Genomic DNA, 18689 nt, shown 5'->3' on the forward strand with positions numbered 1-18689 from the left:
AGTGGCAGTATTGAAGTTGGGACAGAACCAAAATGTTTACGTGCATTTAAAATGTTTAATTTCATCTGGGCTAAAACAGTCATTTGTCTTTTTTTAAATTTAAATTCTTTAGTTCAATTGATTTTTGCGAAGTCAGTCTAACAGAACTAGATAATGTGATTGTGACTTGTTCAGCATGTATACACAAAATTCTTGAATAATTAGTTTTGTATTGAAATAGTAGGCCTATTCATGTACAAAAAAAGTGTTTGTGCGTGTATATAATTTTTTTTTCTTGATACTGCTCCCTGGAAAGTCACGTACGTGGTGAAATGCTAACAAACTGAGATGCAATATAGTGGTTAAAGACGTCTGACCAATGCAGATGTAAATATAAAAAAGCACAGATGGTACTTGCAGTCAAAACGACCCACACGCTCATCCCATTTTCTGAATATAATTAATATTTTAGTTTAAATTCTCAGGTCTTCTGTATTCATCTGCTCTCTTCTGACCTTTTCAAAGTTTCTTTCAGAATTCTACCTTCACAGTTTGACTTCTCAATATCTCTAGCCTTGCAGGATACAGTAAGTGGAAGCTGAAAACCACATCTTGTCCTCTGCCAGATATGCCCATGCATTTGTTTTCACCCTTTTTTTTTTTATGTTCCTCTCCTCATCTCCCTCCCGCCTTGAGTGCTCTTCCCCTTATTTAGCCCCTGTTGCACCCATGTTGCGCTTTTCTGTGGCACTCAACCCTTTAGCACACAGCTATCATGCTACCAAGCAGGGATGTTTGAATCACGGGTAACGAGCAGCCAAAGAGCTGCTATTTATAGCACCTGCCCCACAGCCTTGGAGCGGCATGTCAAAGTAACGTAAACCTATTAATCTTTTTTTCTCTGCTTATTTAACTCGTATTTCTGTACATCCCCATGCACATTCCTGTGGCATTTTAAATAACCATGAGTATCAATGTATGTTATTATCTGCTCGCAGACCGCTGTGAAGACGATGCTCTAAATCTCTTTTTATGGTAATTCCACCACTGCTTGGGTAAATTATATTTCCTCGGCACACAAATCACGATCAACTGATGCATACACTGACTAGATTTTTATTCAAACCTTTCATTCATCCTCTTTAATCCTTTCAACCAAGAGTCTATTTGTTCAAATAGCACTTGAGATGTGCACTGGGACGGGTTTTTTTCTCGCAATATACAAAGGTTTCCACTGGGAAGTAAGCCTAAGTAAAGGCTTGAATCTCACTGAACATATTTCCCCCAGGTTCACAGAGGAACTCTGGGAGGCTTGTGCGATGATGTCATGCTGCCTTTAGGATGATGGGGCGTATCAGGGCTCTTGCAAGGCGCTGACAGCTCATCCTGTAGTTATGCCACACTCGCTGCTCACTGTACAGTGCCACAGCGAGCGTCTGAGCGGGATCAGAGGGGCTGAATATCTCAGGCTTGTTGGGGGATGGGGAGAGATTCACAGCTGCTGTTCACCACTAAGAATTCCACAGGCTACTCGGCCATTCACATTTGTTAAAATTTGGCCAGCGCTGGGAATCTTGGCTAAGTTGCCGTTTCAGGTGCCAGCATTTGCACGGGGATCAGGAAGGAAATTCCTTGTAAAAGGGGTCTGATGGTGCGGCTGTGGACTTGTGTGCATTGTCAGAGTTGACCACTCAAGTGCCTTTCCTTGATTACATAAAGGAAAAGCGATGGTACAAAATAAAACTTTAGATTTGTAGCCATTGGTTATAAATATATAAACAATGTTCATGATGCACTACTGTTTAAAAGTTTCAAGGAGAAGAAATTAATACTTTTATTCTGCAAGGATGGATTAAATTGTTCGAAAGTGACAAAGTCTTGTATAATGTTAGCAAAGATTTCTATTTGACACACGTGCTGTTCTTTTGAACTTTACAATACGATTTTTTAGCACCAAATCAGGATATTAGAAAACTTCTGAAGATTAGATCTGGTTTCTGAAGGATAATGTGGCACTAAAGACTGGAAAGGCGGCTAAAAACATAGCTTTGGCATCACAGGAATAGCTACATTTTAAAATGTATTAAAATAGAAAAGTTATTTCAAATTGTGATTATTTCACAGTTGTACTGCTTCTACTGTATTTTTTGATCAATATTTTGATGCAGCCTAAAATAAGACTTCTTAAAAACTTTTATAAATTTTGCCAACCACCAAAATTTTGGTGAGTAGCAGATATAATATTATGAATAATACAGTTCTTCATTTGGCTATTAAATATGTATTTAAAAGAAATCACGCAGTCTGATGGCTTCATTGGAATCACGTACCATCAATTGCTAACCTCAGAGCCCATGGTAGATCTGTTTGAAAAGGTTTATACAGATTTGTTAAAAATAAATTTTTCTATAGAGAAAATGAATGGGGATTTTGACTTCAGGAACCTGACTGTTGCACTCTATTAGCCCTGTGCTGTTATTTTATTGGCTGGGATCCTAATATATGGTGAAAAATTCATGCTGTTTGCTATTTCCAAGGTCAGATGCTAAGCTGTAAGCTTATTTTGCCAAAGGCTAAATGTAAATTGCTGGACAGTGCTGGCATCATGATGAAAATGATAATAAGATTGCCGTTTGTCACGGAGTTTGTTTTTTAACCTCATGGTCATGCATATGTCATGCAATATTCCATACACGCACATTTTTTTTCCTCCATCCCTGATCTTTCCAGTACTGCTCTCCGCATCTCATCAAAGGTGACTGGCTGCTTTGTGTCGTAATTATAAAGCAGAAGGTAAAGACAAGGACCGCCTGCATTCTCACGCCCACCCCACGCCTCAGGGTTAGTCTTAATAAAGATTACCTTCAGATAAGCCTGCGTTGCCTTGGGTACGTTGGGTGCAGTTGGAAGATGCGATCTTGTCGGCGACAATAAAAAGCTAATCACAGATAATCACCTCGCTGCAGGCAGGCAGCGCCTATATTTCCCCTTTCCCTGAACTATTGAGTTTGTGGCATACAGGAGAGGCTTTTCAATCAGCCCCACCGTCTGCTGCTCAGGTGCACCTGAGATGCACTTTATTTTCACTTTGTCGAAAAACAACACTTTTATAAAGGAGACGTACGAGTAATCGACAAAAGAGACGAGACTGTATTTGTGTAAACAAAGTTTGCTTTGTCTGCCTTTCTTGAAGTTCAAAAGCTTACTTTTTTCTACATACCATCGAAAGAAATACAAAGAAGTATTGAGAGATAAAAAAAAAATCAATGAGGCTTTTGTGAAATGATTTTTTTCAGGATTAATTCACCCGTATAAGTCTTTTCCTTGCGTCTTTTGTTTGCTCTCTTGTTTTATTTCTTCACGCTCTTCTCCATTATAAAAACTTGATGAGCTCGCGGCCACAAACCTTTAATTGCCTCTCATACATAAAGCCTCATTCTCGGTTTAATGTGGCACTGTATCCTCAACACGCATCCTGCTGGCGAATCTAGACAACCCTCTGGAGCTTTTTCTCTTTGCATAATCTTAACGGATAAAGCCCTCGTTACATCCCTGCAGCTGAGGCGACGTCAGTCGTAGCGCTTTCAGTTTATTCTCCTTTTCCCTTCTCCACAGCAGTTGGCAAACTTGAGTTCTCACTTCCTAATCCCCCCCATAAACAACACAAGAGCAGACATTTACATAGCCCATTAGGAGCGGCGCTGAATGGGAGAGTCCGCACTGTTTAATGGAAAACATTCTATTGCAAATGAATATTTTATGGAGAGGTCGCTGTTGACATGCTGCGACGACGCTGTGCTACTGTGGCGTGCATTACTCATGTGTTAGACTGTGGAGAGGGCTTTTCTACTGACAGCAGATTAGACAGTCACCCGTCAGAAATGTTCATCGCACACCACAGGACTGTTTCTTGATGTCTTTGATTAAGCTTCAACGTGTTGAATTGATGTTTTTTGGATGGACCAGTTGATGTTACGTTTGAAACAGAATTATGGATTTCAGTATTTTCTAATCATGCATTACACTACGTTTTATCAATCCAAAAACTGGCATCCACTTTTTATTTTAAAACTTTTTTTTATTATCTTTGTGGTTTAGTGTATATATATATTTTTTCCAGAGTTTTTGTTTATGTAGCTACTTTTATTTTTTTAGGGCTTACAAACTTAAAGGGATAGTTCAGCCCAAAATTTTCATTAATGCTCACCCTCATGTCGTTCCAAACCTGTAAGACCTTCGTTCATCTTCAGAACACACATTAAGATATTTTTGATGAAATCCAAGAGCTCTCTGACCCTCCATAGACAGTAACACAACTGAAATGTTCCCAGGTCCAGAAACATAGCAATGGCATCAGTATTTTATGAAGCTACGAGTATACTTTTTTTGCGCCAAGAAAACAAAAATAACAACTTTATTCAACAATTCTTCTCCTCCTCATCCTGTCTGCGGTGGCTTGCCACCATTGTGGAGAGTATCACGATGCATGCGCTTGCTCTCTTTTTGACTTCATTTTAAACATTATATCTATTATTTTAGCATTTCTAATAGTTAGTTAAAAAAAAAAAAAAAAAAAAGAATTTGTGACCAAAGTCCTTAAACACATTTGGAGCTGCAGTACGTGATCAATATACTGTAAAGACATGGTAGTTTTTTTTTTTTTTTTTGAGTCACCCGATGCGACCAAACGGCTGCCTCTGAGCATGTCTTCCATCGCTCAGCACTTCACAATGTTTGGCCCGTCTCCAATGCTACAGTAGCCTGCTTGCATTAAACCCATCTCCTTTACTGCATATACAGCCATATGCTGAAGAGTTGATTCTGTGATACTTTACTTGAAACTTATGATAAATACTTTGTTCTTTATCATACTAAAATATTAATATGTAATCTAAAGTAGAGCTTAGACGATGCAACTAGATTATTTTTTTCTGGGAAAGTCAGTGACTTGATGCGACAAGCGACTGAGTTAAACAATTTTAATGCCAATGAGCAGACATTGATATGTTTTTACTGATTTCTCTAAGTATTATAGACATCTTTGGATACTTTCTATATTGCAGTTTGGCTTTGAATATATAGGTTACAGACTAATCAGCTTTTCTTTCTAAAGCTGTTTATTTCAAAAACTGGCATCACTTTTCATTTGTTACTGCTTTCAGATCCAAAGATCCTTCAGTAACAATTGAATCCCCCGTCAAACATTCCACAAGCGTCGTCATACTCTGAGTTTGTGTCCTTCATGCTCTTCCAGCATGAAGAACGAGGAGGAGAAAGTCAGAGCATCCTGACCGGAGAGAACGGCTGCAGCTGTTTGTGATTTAGGTGTAGTAGCCTTCCCTATGGAGCAGGATTACTAGAACTACCTCGGAGACCGCGAGTGAGCTAGATCGTGGCATGGCACTGATGGATGAGAGCGTGCACACGTGAGCGCATCAGCTTGTTGACTTAGTGTGCTTGTGTGTGTCTGTGCTGTGTGCAAATAGACTGATGCGAACAGTTGTTGACCCTGTGTTTGCCACCTAAAAAAGTGCACAGTACTTTCACCAAGCTGTTGTTTTGTATGCATGCAGACTTGACCCCAGCAGGTCCTATTGAGAGCGGCATTGTTTGCACGAATTTCCTGCGCTTTGCTCAAGGAGCTTTTCACAGTTTAATCAATGAGTCTTACTCATTCACATCAATAGAGTGTGGTGCATATCACTTACAGATGTGCTAAGCCGGCCCTTCTCCGACTCATGTCTGCACTCTGCTGCAATTTCAACCCATATCAGATTTGTTTAGAAGCAGATGCATGTCCTCTCAAGAGCCGTCCTGGAGCGCCCTTCTGTACCCGTGTACCTTGACGCACAGCTTCTGTGACAAGGACAGCTGCTGTTGTCCTCTAAGACCTAGCATGCATTGCATTTCCTCTTCAGCACTCCTTGAGATAAGCTCACAAATCAAGCCCCATACATTTTAATTTTCTGTCCTTTTTTTCATAATTTTCTACTTTCCATTTTTTGTGAAAGAAGATCTCAGTTCATTGTGAAAAGGTCACATCAGTCGCTGTTTCATATTTACCCTTGAGGCTATAATCTCGCAGCGCTAAAGCTCATTTTGATGATGAGTAGTTTAGTTAACAGAGAATCGGTCCTTCCACCCCCACGCAGCTTTTCTGCTTGATGTAATGAGCATGTGCTGTGAATTTTTAAAGATGTCCACTTGTTATTGGACCGCTAGGAGACAGAAGTCCACTTCCGTAGTGTTGCAGACTGTTAGAATAACACCGGAACGGAGTAATGATGTCTCTGAGTGCACTCCTGTTTATTGTCCTTGGATCAGTGTTGATTGAGTCGGGTCAGTATCACATAGGATGGTACAACGAGCTGAATTTCTTTTACTCTAATTGCAGGTCTTTATGTATTATATTTGCTTAATTTTGCTTTGTTTTAACTCTTACTTTTTTACTTGAAAAGCAGTTTTACTGATTGCATGTTGTCCTGTTGGATCTAATTGAGGAAGTTTCACTCAACAAAGGCATACAGTGGCTGTTTTTTAATGCTTGCCTAAAAATGGCTAATGCAAGAGGCCTTTCTTTCCTTGTGACCCTGTTCATGTCAGATTCTCTTAAAAAGATGAACATTACGACTTTAAAAGCAAGGTTTCACAGCTTTAAAACAAGAGACTGTGTCCAAATAGATTTTGGTAAGAGAGAATGCAGCTTTGGTTGTGCTGATGAAAGACTAAAATCAAAGAATGTTCTGGCACCCTGCTCTGAAATGGATTGGTGATGTCGATCTAGTGCATGGAGAGCCGGAATAATTGGGAAACATTTGGACCGTCTTTAGCAGCCCCACAGCTGCATTTGCAGCACTCTTGGAGTCTTTCTATGTAATTGAGGGAATGCTGAGATACCATTTCTCATCATAGGAGGGAAATGGAAGGCAGAGGTGGGGCTGCTGTAACTCATGTTTCAATAGGAGAGGGGTGGCCCGAGCTGTGCGTGCATGCATGCGTGTGAGATTGGGGTTTTAAATCTGCTTGTAGACATCTTCTGCTCCCCTCATCTTAGCCGCGTTATAGAGAACTATCATTCACTCAACACTGCCACAGCTGCTTTATTGCACTCACTGTATCCTGCAAATGAATCCTCAGCTGAATGTGTTTGAGAGTGTGATTGTTTAATTCCTAATTCATGCATACCTGCCTTTTATCTTCAGTGACTAATTGAACTTAAAACAAAAATAAAATATTCCAGTCTAGTCAATCTAGTAATTATTCAGTGTACAGAAGGCTAGCACATATGCGTAGTTGATGATAGTTTATTGTTATTATTATTATTGCTTATCAAGATTTTAGATTAAAATGTACGAATTTGTATAAGAAAAGGTACTTAATATACCTTGAGTTTTTCACCATTTTAAGCACACTGTTACCTTCACAAGTTTGTCTTGAATATAATTTTATATTTAAGTAGCGTGTCACAACGCATTTAATTGCATGTCAATTCTATGTAGACAAATAAATCAACAACTTTGACAAGACAAATCTGAATTCAACTGGAATGCAATACTATGATATTGGTTTTTGACTCATATTATTTTCCCTCTCCATATGGCCTTTATGTCAGTAGAAAGGAAGATATTGAATAATTTTTGACATAACATGCACCAATGAATTATGCACAATAAGTTCAGGGACTATGTTTTGATTAATTTATTATATGCAGCTTATATGCACACATCGTGTGTGTGTGTGTGTGTGTGTGTATATATATACATATATACATATACATTTTTTATTTTTTTTTATCTTTTGTGCTTTTCATAATTCAAATTTTTTTTTTTTTTTTTTTTTTTTTTCCAGGAACCTGCTTTCTGTGAATTCCCCCTCTTGTTTTGGAGGCAGCGGCCATCCTTGATTTGTTCTGAACGGGACAGGTAAGACTAACTTTTCCAACAACACAACACTGCTTTGATTTTAAAAAAAAAAGAAAAAAAAAAGAGAAGAGGCGAAAAAAAAAAAAAATGCCAGAATCAACATACCCAAAATTCTAGCTGTATGAATGGGAAGTGCCACATTTCAGTTAAAATTACTGCATTCTCTGGTCTTTTTGCTCTAGAATGGGTAACCTGCAGCCTGGACCATGGCTTTTTTTTTTTTTTGCATGATTATAGTTAAAGAAGCACAATTTATGATATCATTGTCAGATTTTACTGATATTTAGACAAAAAGCTGCCCATGGCATGATCAAGATGGATATGAGTGAACCGACTTGCTCCAATGAGGGCTTTAAAGATGCTGGGATGACATTTCAATGATAATAGTTTGTCAACTTAAGAGTTTCCTCTAAATGGGAAACCTCCATTTGGATTTAAGGGATATAGCAGACTAGCCCCAAAGCGTCATAAATCACATTATTCTCTGATTAGCGTTGAAATCTATTAAAATGATGTCTTCCCATACGATCATATAATGCTGAGATGATTTATAGAGATTCTCAAACGTATCTTAAATCATCTCTTGCTGCCTCCCTGGGCTCTATGAATAGCCCGTCCCTATATAGACAGTCCTTCATCTCTTGATTGGGCCTCATATAAGCCTCAGGCTCTGATATTTGACGACATAGTTGCCTCTGATAGTGCTGCTGCTAGCGGTGCGCTTTGTAAAAATAGTGCATGTGATCTAACAGGACCTCTGACTCTCTCTGGGGCTCCTTAAATCCAAAACAAGTGTGTGCGCGTATGTAAAGGTGCTCTAGTTGTTCTCCTAACTGCCCGAAGGCCAGCGCATCAAGGCTAGTGTTGCCAAACAGGCTGGCTAAAATTAGTGTGAGGCCAGATAACCTGCAGCAGCGGATCAAAGGCGAGCTGAACCGGCCGGCGTCAGCATGGCTAGGGAGACATTTATGTGTTTGTGTGTGTGCTTGCTAAATGTTGAGTCAGTGTTGTCACTGAGTATGTATATAGACTTAACACTAGGGGCGCAACGGTTCAACTTACGGTATGGTTTGCATTAGTTTTGGTATGGTTCAGCATGTGCTATGTTTATGTGCTCTTTCTAAAAAAGAAAGAAAGCGCTGTCACTTTAAGAGAATGCACGGACCCAGTACACTGATACTGTACGTTGAACCGAATATGTCTGCTAGGATACATACCAAGATGACATGTTATTGACACAGTTTTTGTGAGAATTTGTCTATTCAGGCACAAGACTTGAATGAGAACTCAACATTTGCACACGTTCAGAGACGTCGTTTTGTGCGCTTCGAATAAGGCCCACACGAGTTCTCATTAGTTTTTTCTGGCTCTTGAATGTTGAAACTGGCAAGGCTTAAATGAGTTTAGTTTAAACACAGATATGTGTGCTGTTCAGGTCTCACCTGCGCCCATGCACTATCAACACTCGGGTGATGACAGCATAAATGACTGGTCGTATTTGAGCATACGGCACTCACATTGAACAAAGAGTGACTAGCTTGTTTTGACTTTTTTTCTTTTTCTTTTCATCACTGTTGTTTTAATGTATTGGGAAGCCAGAATGTGTGTCCATCAACAGAAACATACATTAGCCATTGCTATTTATAACAAAGTAGGGCGATATGAGCAAACATTCATATCTTTGTGTATTCTGGCTGATTTGCGGTATTCAGTATATAACTCAGTATTTTCTTTGTTTTTGAATTTGGATTAAACAAATAAAGAGAATGTTACCATGTATGCATATAGCCTATTATGTGCAAAAAAGGGTTAAAATCACATTACATTCTAACATTGTAACATTGCAATCTAAAAACTAAAATAATGCTTTTAAAGCAGAAAAATGTAGTAAAAATGGTAGGCCTGTTTTGATTACACCATTATAGTCAGAGTTGGGTATAATGCATAATGCGTTACTGTATTCTAATTACTTTTCCTGGTAATGCAGTAAAGTAGTGCGTTACATTTTAAATTTATGTAATTTGATTACAGTTACTAATGTGAATAAAATTGCTACTTTAAGTTACAAATGAAATGATGGAAAAATCATGTTTTGCGTGGCAGTATGCCCTTTAATAAATCACCGGAGAATGCGAGCTAAAAGGCAGACAACATTTAGATGCAATGAAAGATTGTCTATCATGTTTCAAAATGTTGCACTCGACATATTTTAGTCTGGCATTATAGGTTGAGAAAAGTTCAACAAGTGAATGTGTCGATTCTGCATCACAATTCAAGGCTTATTCCTTACAGCGCGTCTTTTTCCAAAAATGAAATGTAGCCGAGATGAACTTGAATCTTTCTTTGTTTACAGAGGTGAAGTAGACATTTCCATGTTCGCGTGTCTCAAGCTTGGTTTCGCGTGGATGATTATCTTATAGCGCGATGTGCCTGGGATTGCTCAAATTATAGGTGAGCTCAGACGGGAAAGACTGCGTTGATTTCATACAGATTATTTTATCAGAGAATATTTCTTTTTGACATGACTGACTTCATTTAATAATAGACACTTCAAGCTTTCTTTAGATATATTGTATTTCTCATGTAATTTTCGTTCATTTTAGTGACTCGTTTCAGGAAGACATTTACGGAGACTGAGAATGCAGAAAGTGCACCCTATTGGTTTTCTTTATTTTACAAAACCAAAAAAAAAAAGTTTAGCTATTATTGGGACTGTATACAATACTTAGGCAATTTTAAATTAATGAAAGAACTATGAGTTTCTCTTTGTAATGTATTTTTTAGGTTTGATAACTTGAAAAGTAAAGTACACTTAAGTAAAGTAATTAGTAATCTGATTACTTTTTAAATGCAGTAATCAGTAATGTACTCAAATTACAATTTTAAAGAAGTAATTAGTAATTTGTAGTGGATTACTTTTTTGAGTAATTTACAACTGATCACTTTACAGTTATTGCTATCATACAATATACACTTACTTGTAGGTTTAAAATTCTACATATGTCACATTTATTGTAAAATACTTCAGCAAAATCTGTATTTTAGTTAGAATTATTTCACTGAGCTCTGTCTGTTTGGCGCACATGCACTGCTGACAGCAAAATGGAAATATTTCCATTGCTTTCTAACATTTACAGATGGAGAATATACCTGTGAAATCTAAGTTATGCATTTAGGAAAAAAGCACATCTCAAACACATTAAACAATCCAAGTGTCTCTGTCAGCGGCACACGCAGCCTTTCTGTCAGAGCCAGTTTAAACTGAAACTATAAACTATAGGCTACTAGGCCTGTATCTTACGAGTTTTTTAAAGCCCTTCATATAAAGCTTGTCACATTTAGAACAAATTGTATTATGCACTTACTCCGTAGCAGTTCAGTCTGTGTCCTCATATTTTTCAGATAACTACTGCATATCGATATAAAAGGTATTGCCTCATACCATATAGCTTATGAAAAATATATTGATGTATCATACAAACTCAATATACTGCCCAGCCCTATAATAAACCATATTACAGATGAATTGTCAGATTTAAGGTGAACCGCAGTGCAAGTGCATGCCGAACTGTGGAGAAGGGTACCGAGAACCGTTACATCCCTACTTAACACACTGATATCGTAGAAGTGGTCCTAGGGTGGTGTACTGGTTGAAACTAAAGGTTGGTAGTTGCTCTGCTAGCAAAAGAGTACAATTCTATTAACGTGGGGGGTTTTATGGACGAGGGGTAATGCCATATGCCTTGGAATGCCATTCTAATTGCGTGGTCTGAAAATGATAATCGTAGGGTTCTCACTTGCATTTTAGTAGTCAAAACTTATTGACTCATCCATATTTATTAAAAAAAAAAAAAAAACTGTATGTTTCCCCAAAATATTTAGCAGCAAAAACTTTCAACTTTGAAAATAATAACCATTATTAATAATTGCTCACCAATAATAATAATTTATAATAGAGCATATTAAAGTAACATATTAGAATAAGTTCTGAAGGATCATGTGACACTGGAGTAAGGACTGCTGAAAATTCAGCATTTTTGGCATGACAGGAATAAATGACATTTTAAAATCTATTCAAATACAAGACTATTATTCTAAATTGTAATAATATTTCACTGTATTGCTGTTTTTAGTGTACTTTTGGCCAAATAAATTCAGCCTGGGTGAAAACGAAGAGACTGTAAAGAAAGGAAGTGAGCAGTGAATGATTTTCTGTTTTACTTACCAATATTGCTGTTTGATTAATGTTTACAACATAATAGTGAGCAGCGGTTCTGTAAGGTGTGTTTACATTGCATGACTCAATGTACAGATCTGATATTTTGACAGATGTTCAATTCTTTCCTGCCTGTTTACATTCACTGAGCCGACTGCGTTTACATTAACATCTCGACAAGACAGGCGTTTTGACCGTAGAAGTGCATTTGACCATTTACATGTGTACTGTATTTGTATTATCACGAGTGCTTCTCACAGAGTAAATACTGTTTGAAGGGGTTAGTCAGGGTACTGAATTGAGTTGGTACTTGATATTTTCTTGTAGCTGCATTATACTGAAAGAATAAATTGGGAGATGCATCTTCTCAGATGGGTTTAGAGAATGCTGAGAATGCTGTACACTAAAGCATAGCATTCTAAATCCCTCTCAGAAAAGTTGCAGCTGTAAATTCATCCAATTTAATTCACTGCTGCTGCAAATTATCAAAGCTGGAAAACAGATGTAGGTTGTTAGTTTTCCCATTTCTAGTATTGCCTTATCTAGTACCATCAAGGTACATGGTAAAATTACAATAGAGTATTGTTTTGTAAGGGTGTCTTGATCTCTACAAGTAGCAAGCCATGAACTGACGCTCTTGTGCCCTAAGGCACTTAACCTCAGGTTGTTTCAAGAGGATTGTCCCTGTAATAAGTTCTGTATACTGTAAGTGTTGGCTGAATGACTATTTCAGTGCATTTCCTGAGCATGCTTTGACCGCTTAAGGACCCATTTTACATTAGGCTTTTGTATCAGGATGTGGTCTAGTGGTGTGATGTGCCCACGCTCATTTATATATACATATCTGTTTTCATGTGTATTCAGCTGGTGGATCAGCATATTGACAACGGAGGTCACTTAAATATCACCATCTCTGCGTTGCGCTGCCCGTTCCGCCCTGACCACAGGCATGCGGCACAGCTCCGGCCGCGGTACAGGGAGGTCACACGTAACTCAAACCCAGAGAGGATAGAACCAAACAAGGCCTTCTAGAGGCAGCAGTATCCATTTTAAGGTGCTTTCGCACTTGAGCTTTTGATCGGACCACAGCTTGTTTGATATTGGTGTGTATGCAGTTTTCAGAATTCAGAAAGCAGTGCATCATACGTGATTCTGCTTGAAATGACTTACTCGCTGAAGTTAACCACTACTGATGACATGTATTTGACACCTGTGGACTTTCAGAAAAGTCTCTTAAAGCCTAATTTTTACACTTTTACTACTCTAAAATTTCTTTATTTTTTATTACATTTTTATTTCTTTTTCAAAAATCAAGCGTTTCCACCGCATTGATGTTTTCACCACAGATTATTATTGTATTTAATAACTTTAGACACATATGATTAAAAAAACTCAAAAGAAATAATTTTCACACCATGAACATGCAATATTTTCACACTTTTTGCATAATTTGTCAATTATGTCATGTTTGAAAAACATGCATAGGTTCACTCATACAGTGAAAACAAAAAATCACTCAGAAATTGCTAGTAAATTTCACAAATATTTACACAGAAATGGCAAGTAACACATTGAATTAAGAATTACAGTGTATGGTCTCATATTTCATCTCAAACTCTTCACTAACACTGTTGTCTCCTTTATAAATAAATACACCACATCTCTTAAACTTGTATAAAACCTTTTTATACAATACATATTTAATGCTTTGATTCATTATTTATTTTTAAAATTGTCATGATTTTAATTATACAAAACAATGATATGTGTATTATGTATTTTCATAGTTTAGGTGGGGATATACAGGTAACTAGGGTGTCTATATATTTTCTAGACATTTCAAAAGTAGCAAAAAATGCAAGACATGGTAAAAGTTTACTAATTGAAGGAATATATTTTGATAATACATTTAATCTGCCATCTTCTCCATCAATCATTCATTATCTAAGTAAGTGTTAAATAGTTCTTGCAAGTACCTGTGGTTGTACTTGTGTCGATGAAGAGTACAATGTGAAAAGAGACTTTCAGACACTGGGGATTCGACCCAAACAATCAAACTTACTAGCCTTATACACCATTTGCATTTAAATTTGCCTCGAGCACTTTGTCTCATGGACAGTTGCTCAAGGGAAAACGGTAGACTCTGCTTAATTGGGTATTGATTGACTACGTTTCAGCAGAGGAGACAATGAATTACCATCTGGAAAAATGGCAGAGAGGCCCTGGACACAAAGACAGGCGGAAATACTCATTCACGCATCATTTATTTATACAGCTGAGTAATTAATGATGCAGGAGGGGATGCCTGATTAGGCTAAAGATTCGTAAGATTGTGTTTATTTGTGGATGTCATGATGCAGAAGCGTGCATGAGTGTGGTGTAGATCGGTGATGCTGGAGCTAGAAATGGTAAGAGAGTGGGGAAGAATGCAAAGGAAGACAAAAGTGTGTGCGTTACCCTCTGAGGATATTAATTTGGCCCTAAATTGGTTCCCTGCATTGGTTTTCATTGTCCTGGGAGTAGTGATGAAGTTTGATACGCTTGCATGGTCATACTCATTTAGGCACAATTTAAACAGACTTGTTCATTCGCACAGGCAAAGCAACTGAAACTATTTAAACACCTTATAGTCTTTATGTAATACATTCACGGTGGAAGAACAAAATTATAATAATAATATAATTTTACTTGTTGTTGGTTTAATTAGCGCTCGTTGAGTTGGGGCATTCATGTCTTTGCTTTAGGATAAAGCTTCGCAATGCTCAAATGAAACCGTATACCAGCTTAACTATTTTTCAGTGCCAGTCCATTTCCATTTCAACAATATACAGGGGAATTATACAGAATATATATAATATACAGAAGCAACGCAAGGTTAATTTCCTTTGTGCTTCTGTTTTGTAGCACCATACCTGCATTACCCAAATGCCTGAAACTGTTTGTCGTGTGCTTTTTGTTGCTATTTATCTTAATCAGCCTATTGTATTAGGACTTTACTTTAAAAAAGGCTTTGTCTGAAATACAATGTTTTTGCAGGTGGTTTACAGAGTTAGGAACAAGGACAAGTATGATTCCTGTAGAAAGGCATCTCAATGGCAGTTTCACAGGCTTCTTACCCCTTAATGGTGTAGTTACAGCATATAATAATTAATTTTTCAAACAAGATAGCACAAGCTGTATTTGGAAATTTGATACTTTTATGTAACCAAAAACGATAACGTCATAGTCTTTTTTTTTTTTTGCATAGTGAATTTTAATCATGACATTGGGAATTAATTTACACTCAAACCTACACCTCAAATTTGTAACCTTTTTATTTCAACATAGTGTTTATCATTTTCAAATTCAGTATGTTAATATTTGTTTGATTGTCTCTAAACGTCACTTGTCCTAAATCACGAGACATGATGCAATGGAAGCTTTTTTAGAAGGTACTTTCTTACAACGACACACACAGCCAGAAAGTCATAGCAGAGTTTAAATCATTTGATTATGAGGAATGACCACACACCGTCTCTGACACACACAGTTTCTTTTATTAGAGCAAGCTGGCATCCTGCTGTTTATCTATTTAATAGTGCACATGTTTACCCAGCATGTTTCTCAGCAACAGCGGTCAATATTGCCAGATTATAAATATTGTTTATATTTTAATAACCATGCGATATTGGCTATTTTTGTATTGTCCAGGGAATTAAATACTTGATAAATAAAATGTATTTCAAAAAACTTAATGTTTACAATGGCTGAAATGAAAAAAGAAAATAGCATTTTAAGTTACTCTATGCATTTTTCCCATGTGTAAATACCCACCAATGCTTCTCTGCACTAGAGTGTGATTGTGCCTTCAAGATGGCACACAACTTTCTACAGCAATGTCGTTTGAAAGTTGCGGAAACATTCCACCAGCCCTGTATGTGCGGTGATAGATAAAAGATTGTATTCTATGTCTCATTATTTCTTTTTCAAGTTCTCCACTGTAGGAGCAATTGCTCCAAACCCCATGCTGAAAGGACCGCCTCTCCCCTGCAATTGCCAGTGTGTGAGATACAATTCGATTGTGCCATTCTCTAAGGACTGAGTTTGCCTCGTATTGATCTATCACAGACCAACACCCATGTCTTTTATTAGATGCTTTAGCTTGTATGGATTACAATATAGCGTCTATATCGCATGGGTCCGACAAGGAAAAAAATTTGCACAGCTAGTGATAACATCTTATTTAACATGTTGGAATGGGACCATGTTTAAAGTTGTCAATTCGATTTATACTTTACTGTATTTCAGAGAATTGAGGGAAAACCTTTTGCACAAGGAGTCTTAATATAGTTTCCAATCTCGCGGTTGTATTAGATTGACTGCTGATAGAATAAACCCCAACTCTGAAGTTTGTGCAAAAACAATAACGGCTGGCAAAATAACAGGCTAGTTCCTGCCGTGGGTTCTGATTGGCTTCTTATAACCTGCAGTGGGAGAAGTTTGTTAAAAGAGACCTTTCTCACTTCACCTCTGTTTCACCTCACTTTTGGACCACCAGTGAGATGACCTCTATCACCCTGTGCACAAGCTCCAAGACTCATCTCACACCTTTCTGACAGCACAGTTGCACATATCCTGACAGGAAGGATTTTTTTGTGCTGATGATTTGTCAATCAGACCTTTCAGAGATAAGGACATCTTACTATAAAGCAGCTCTTGAAGATGAACTGCAGAACCTCATTAGTATTTTAGTCCGGTTTTGTTTTTGTTTGGTTTATGCTGTACTGGAATGAAACCTGTTTTCTGTAAAGGGTAGTTTTCAAAGACAAAGTTTGGATGCAGAAACAAAACTCAGAAATAATCCATTAAGTCAGCCTTGAAGGTGGTATTACATTATCACTTTAAAGGTGAATTTCTTTTTTTTTTAGAAATATTTTCTCATATCTTACTTGTAGAGACAATGATGACAATGACAAAGTCATTCTAGGTTTCATTAACTAAAACATGTAAAGTAAACTGACTCAATCAAGCGAGTTTGTGAGTTTGAGGTGGGATTATATTTTTGCCTGACCAATGGCAGATGGGAGAAGTGGTTTATATGCTGCTGGTGATGCAGCACATAAACTTTAAAAATGGAGCCAGAAGGGAACTCTGAATGAATGTTAAAGCGTTTTTGATTCTGTATTCTAGATTGGATGTCACACAGAGTTGTTCAGGCAGACAGACAGTTGCATTAGTAGTGGCAGCTGATGGTCGTTGGACATTATTGCATTTTTAATTTGAAAGGAAACACATTAAAATGTGAGTTAGGTGGACAGAGAAGTGCGTAGAACTCCCAATAGGGTGTTTTATTATGCAGAAAGCATCCAAAAGGAGGTGACACAGAGTGGTAATGTTATTAAAGGAATAATTCAGACAAAATTGAACATTCTTTCATCACGTTATTCCAAATTGTAAGTTATTTTTGTTTTTTTTAGGAAAAATAGGAAAACATTTTTGAAATATACTTTAACATTTATTTGAAATATACTTTAACATAAAAAAAAACTTTTGATAAATTCAATGTATCCTTAATGATTAGAAATATTAAATTAAAAAAAATACAAACTTCCCCATCCCAAACTTTTAAACCGTAGTAAAGGTGGGAAAAAATACAAATCTAAGACATAACATGAGTCATTTCTTTATATACTTTTATTTGACCGTATTGAACTTGAAGTCCGTATTGAAGGAGACATTTGACAATGTGTACAATGATCAACCACAAATTATAAGTGTAAGAATGCCAATTAAATTGTATGATTTTATGTTTTTGTTTTGGATGTCTATATGTATGTAAATTACATGTGGCACCTTTGCAAACTAAATTTCCTAAGGGACACAATAAACTGAACTGATCTAGCTTAAAAAAAAAATCGCTGGCCATGGTAGGGCTTAACGGCCTGGGCATTGTCTCTATTGATCAGGTATGTTAATTCTCCATTTCCTTATGAATTTTTAATTCACTGGCTATTAAAGTGTCTCATTATGATTATTCAGGTGAAAATTATTGTCTAGATTACCAGACAATGTACCACATGCATGGTGAGGCTAATCATATTCATTTGTGATTGTCATTTTATCGAGATTACAGAAATGTCCTAAGATTGGAATTGCCTATAAAGAATTTGGTGTTCTGAAGCAGTAAGGGGCAATTCCTTTATGAAGACCCATTTCTGTCTGATAAGAAATGGCTATTAGCCAACAACATTTACCGCTTAATGGTTTTACGTGATGTTTAGAGGTGGGTAAATCTGAAATCAATATTCCTGAATTTATATACTTCTGTTCAACAATTGTGCCTGAGGATATCTTGTTTACTTTTCTCCTAAAGTCCTCAAACGAAAGATTCTTAAGATTTATTAAGACAAACCTCGAAAGCTTTGGCAAAGCCAGCAAGTAGATCTACCTCGTAAAGGCTCAACGTTAGAACCCAGTTCCCTGGAGAACAAATAAAAACCTTTGCAAACCTACAGATTTCTTTTTTTTGCATTTTAAAATTTAAATCATGTTTGACTTAAAAGGGTTCAGACAGAATTGGACCCCCCTGGCTT

The 18689-nt window shown here is 37.1% G+C and overlaps 1 protein-coding gene across 2 annotated transcripts in view; it reads left to right on the forward strand.

Annotated features, from left to right (window-relative positions):
* LOC306843222 (tetraspanin-9-like) overlaps positions 1 to 18689 on the forward strand; it is a gene marked incomplete at its 5' end in the record, with an annotated part of 192565 nt that overhangs the window by 42733 nt on the left and 131143 nt on the right. For both annotated transcript variants that reach the window (XM_079374560.1, XM_079374561.1), the window contains one exon: positions 7828 to 7901. The remainder of the gene's footprint in view (positions 1 to 7827; positions 7902 to 18689) is intronic.

The sequence above is a fragment of the Barbus barbus genome, assembly GCF_936440315.1.
Source record: "Barbus barbus genome assembly, chromosome: 23".
Lineage (NCBI taxonomy): Eukaryota > Metazoa > Chordata > Actinopteri > Cypriniformes > Cyprinidae > Barbus > Barbus barbus.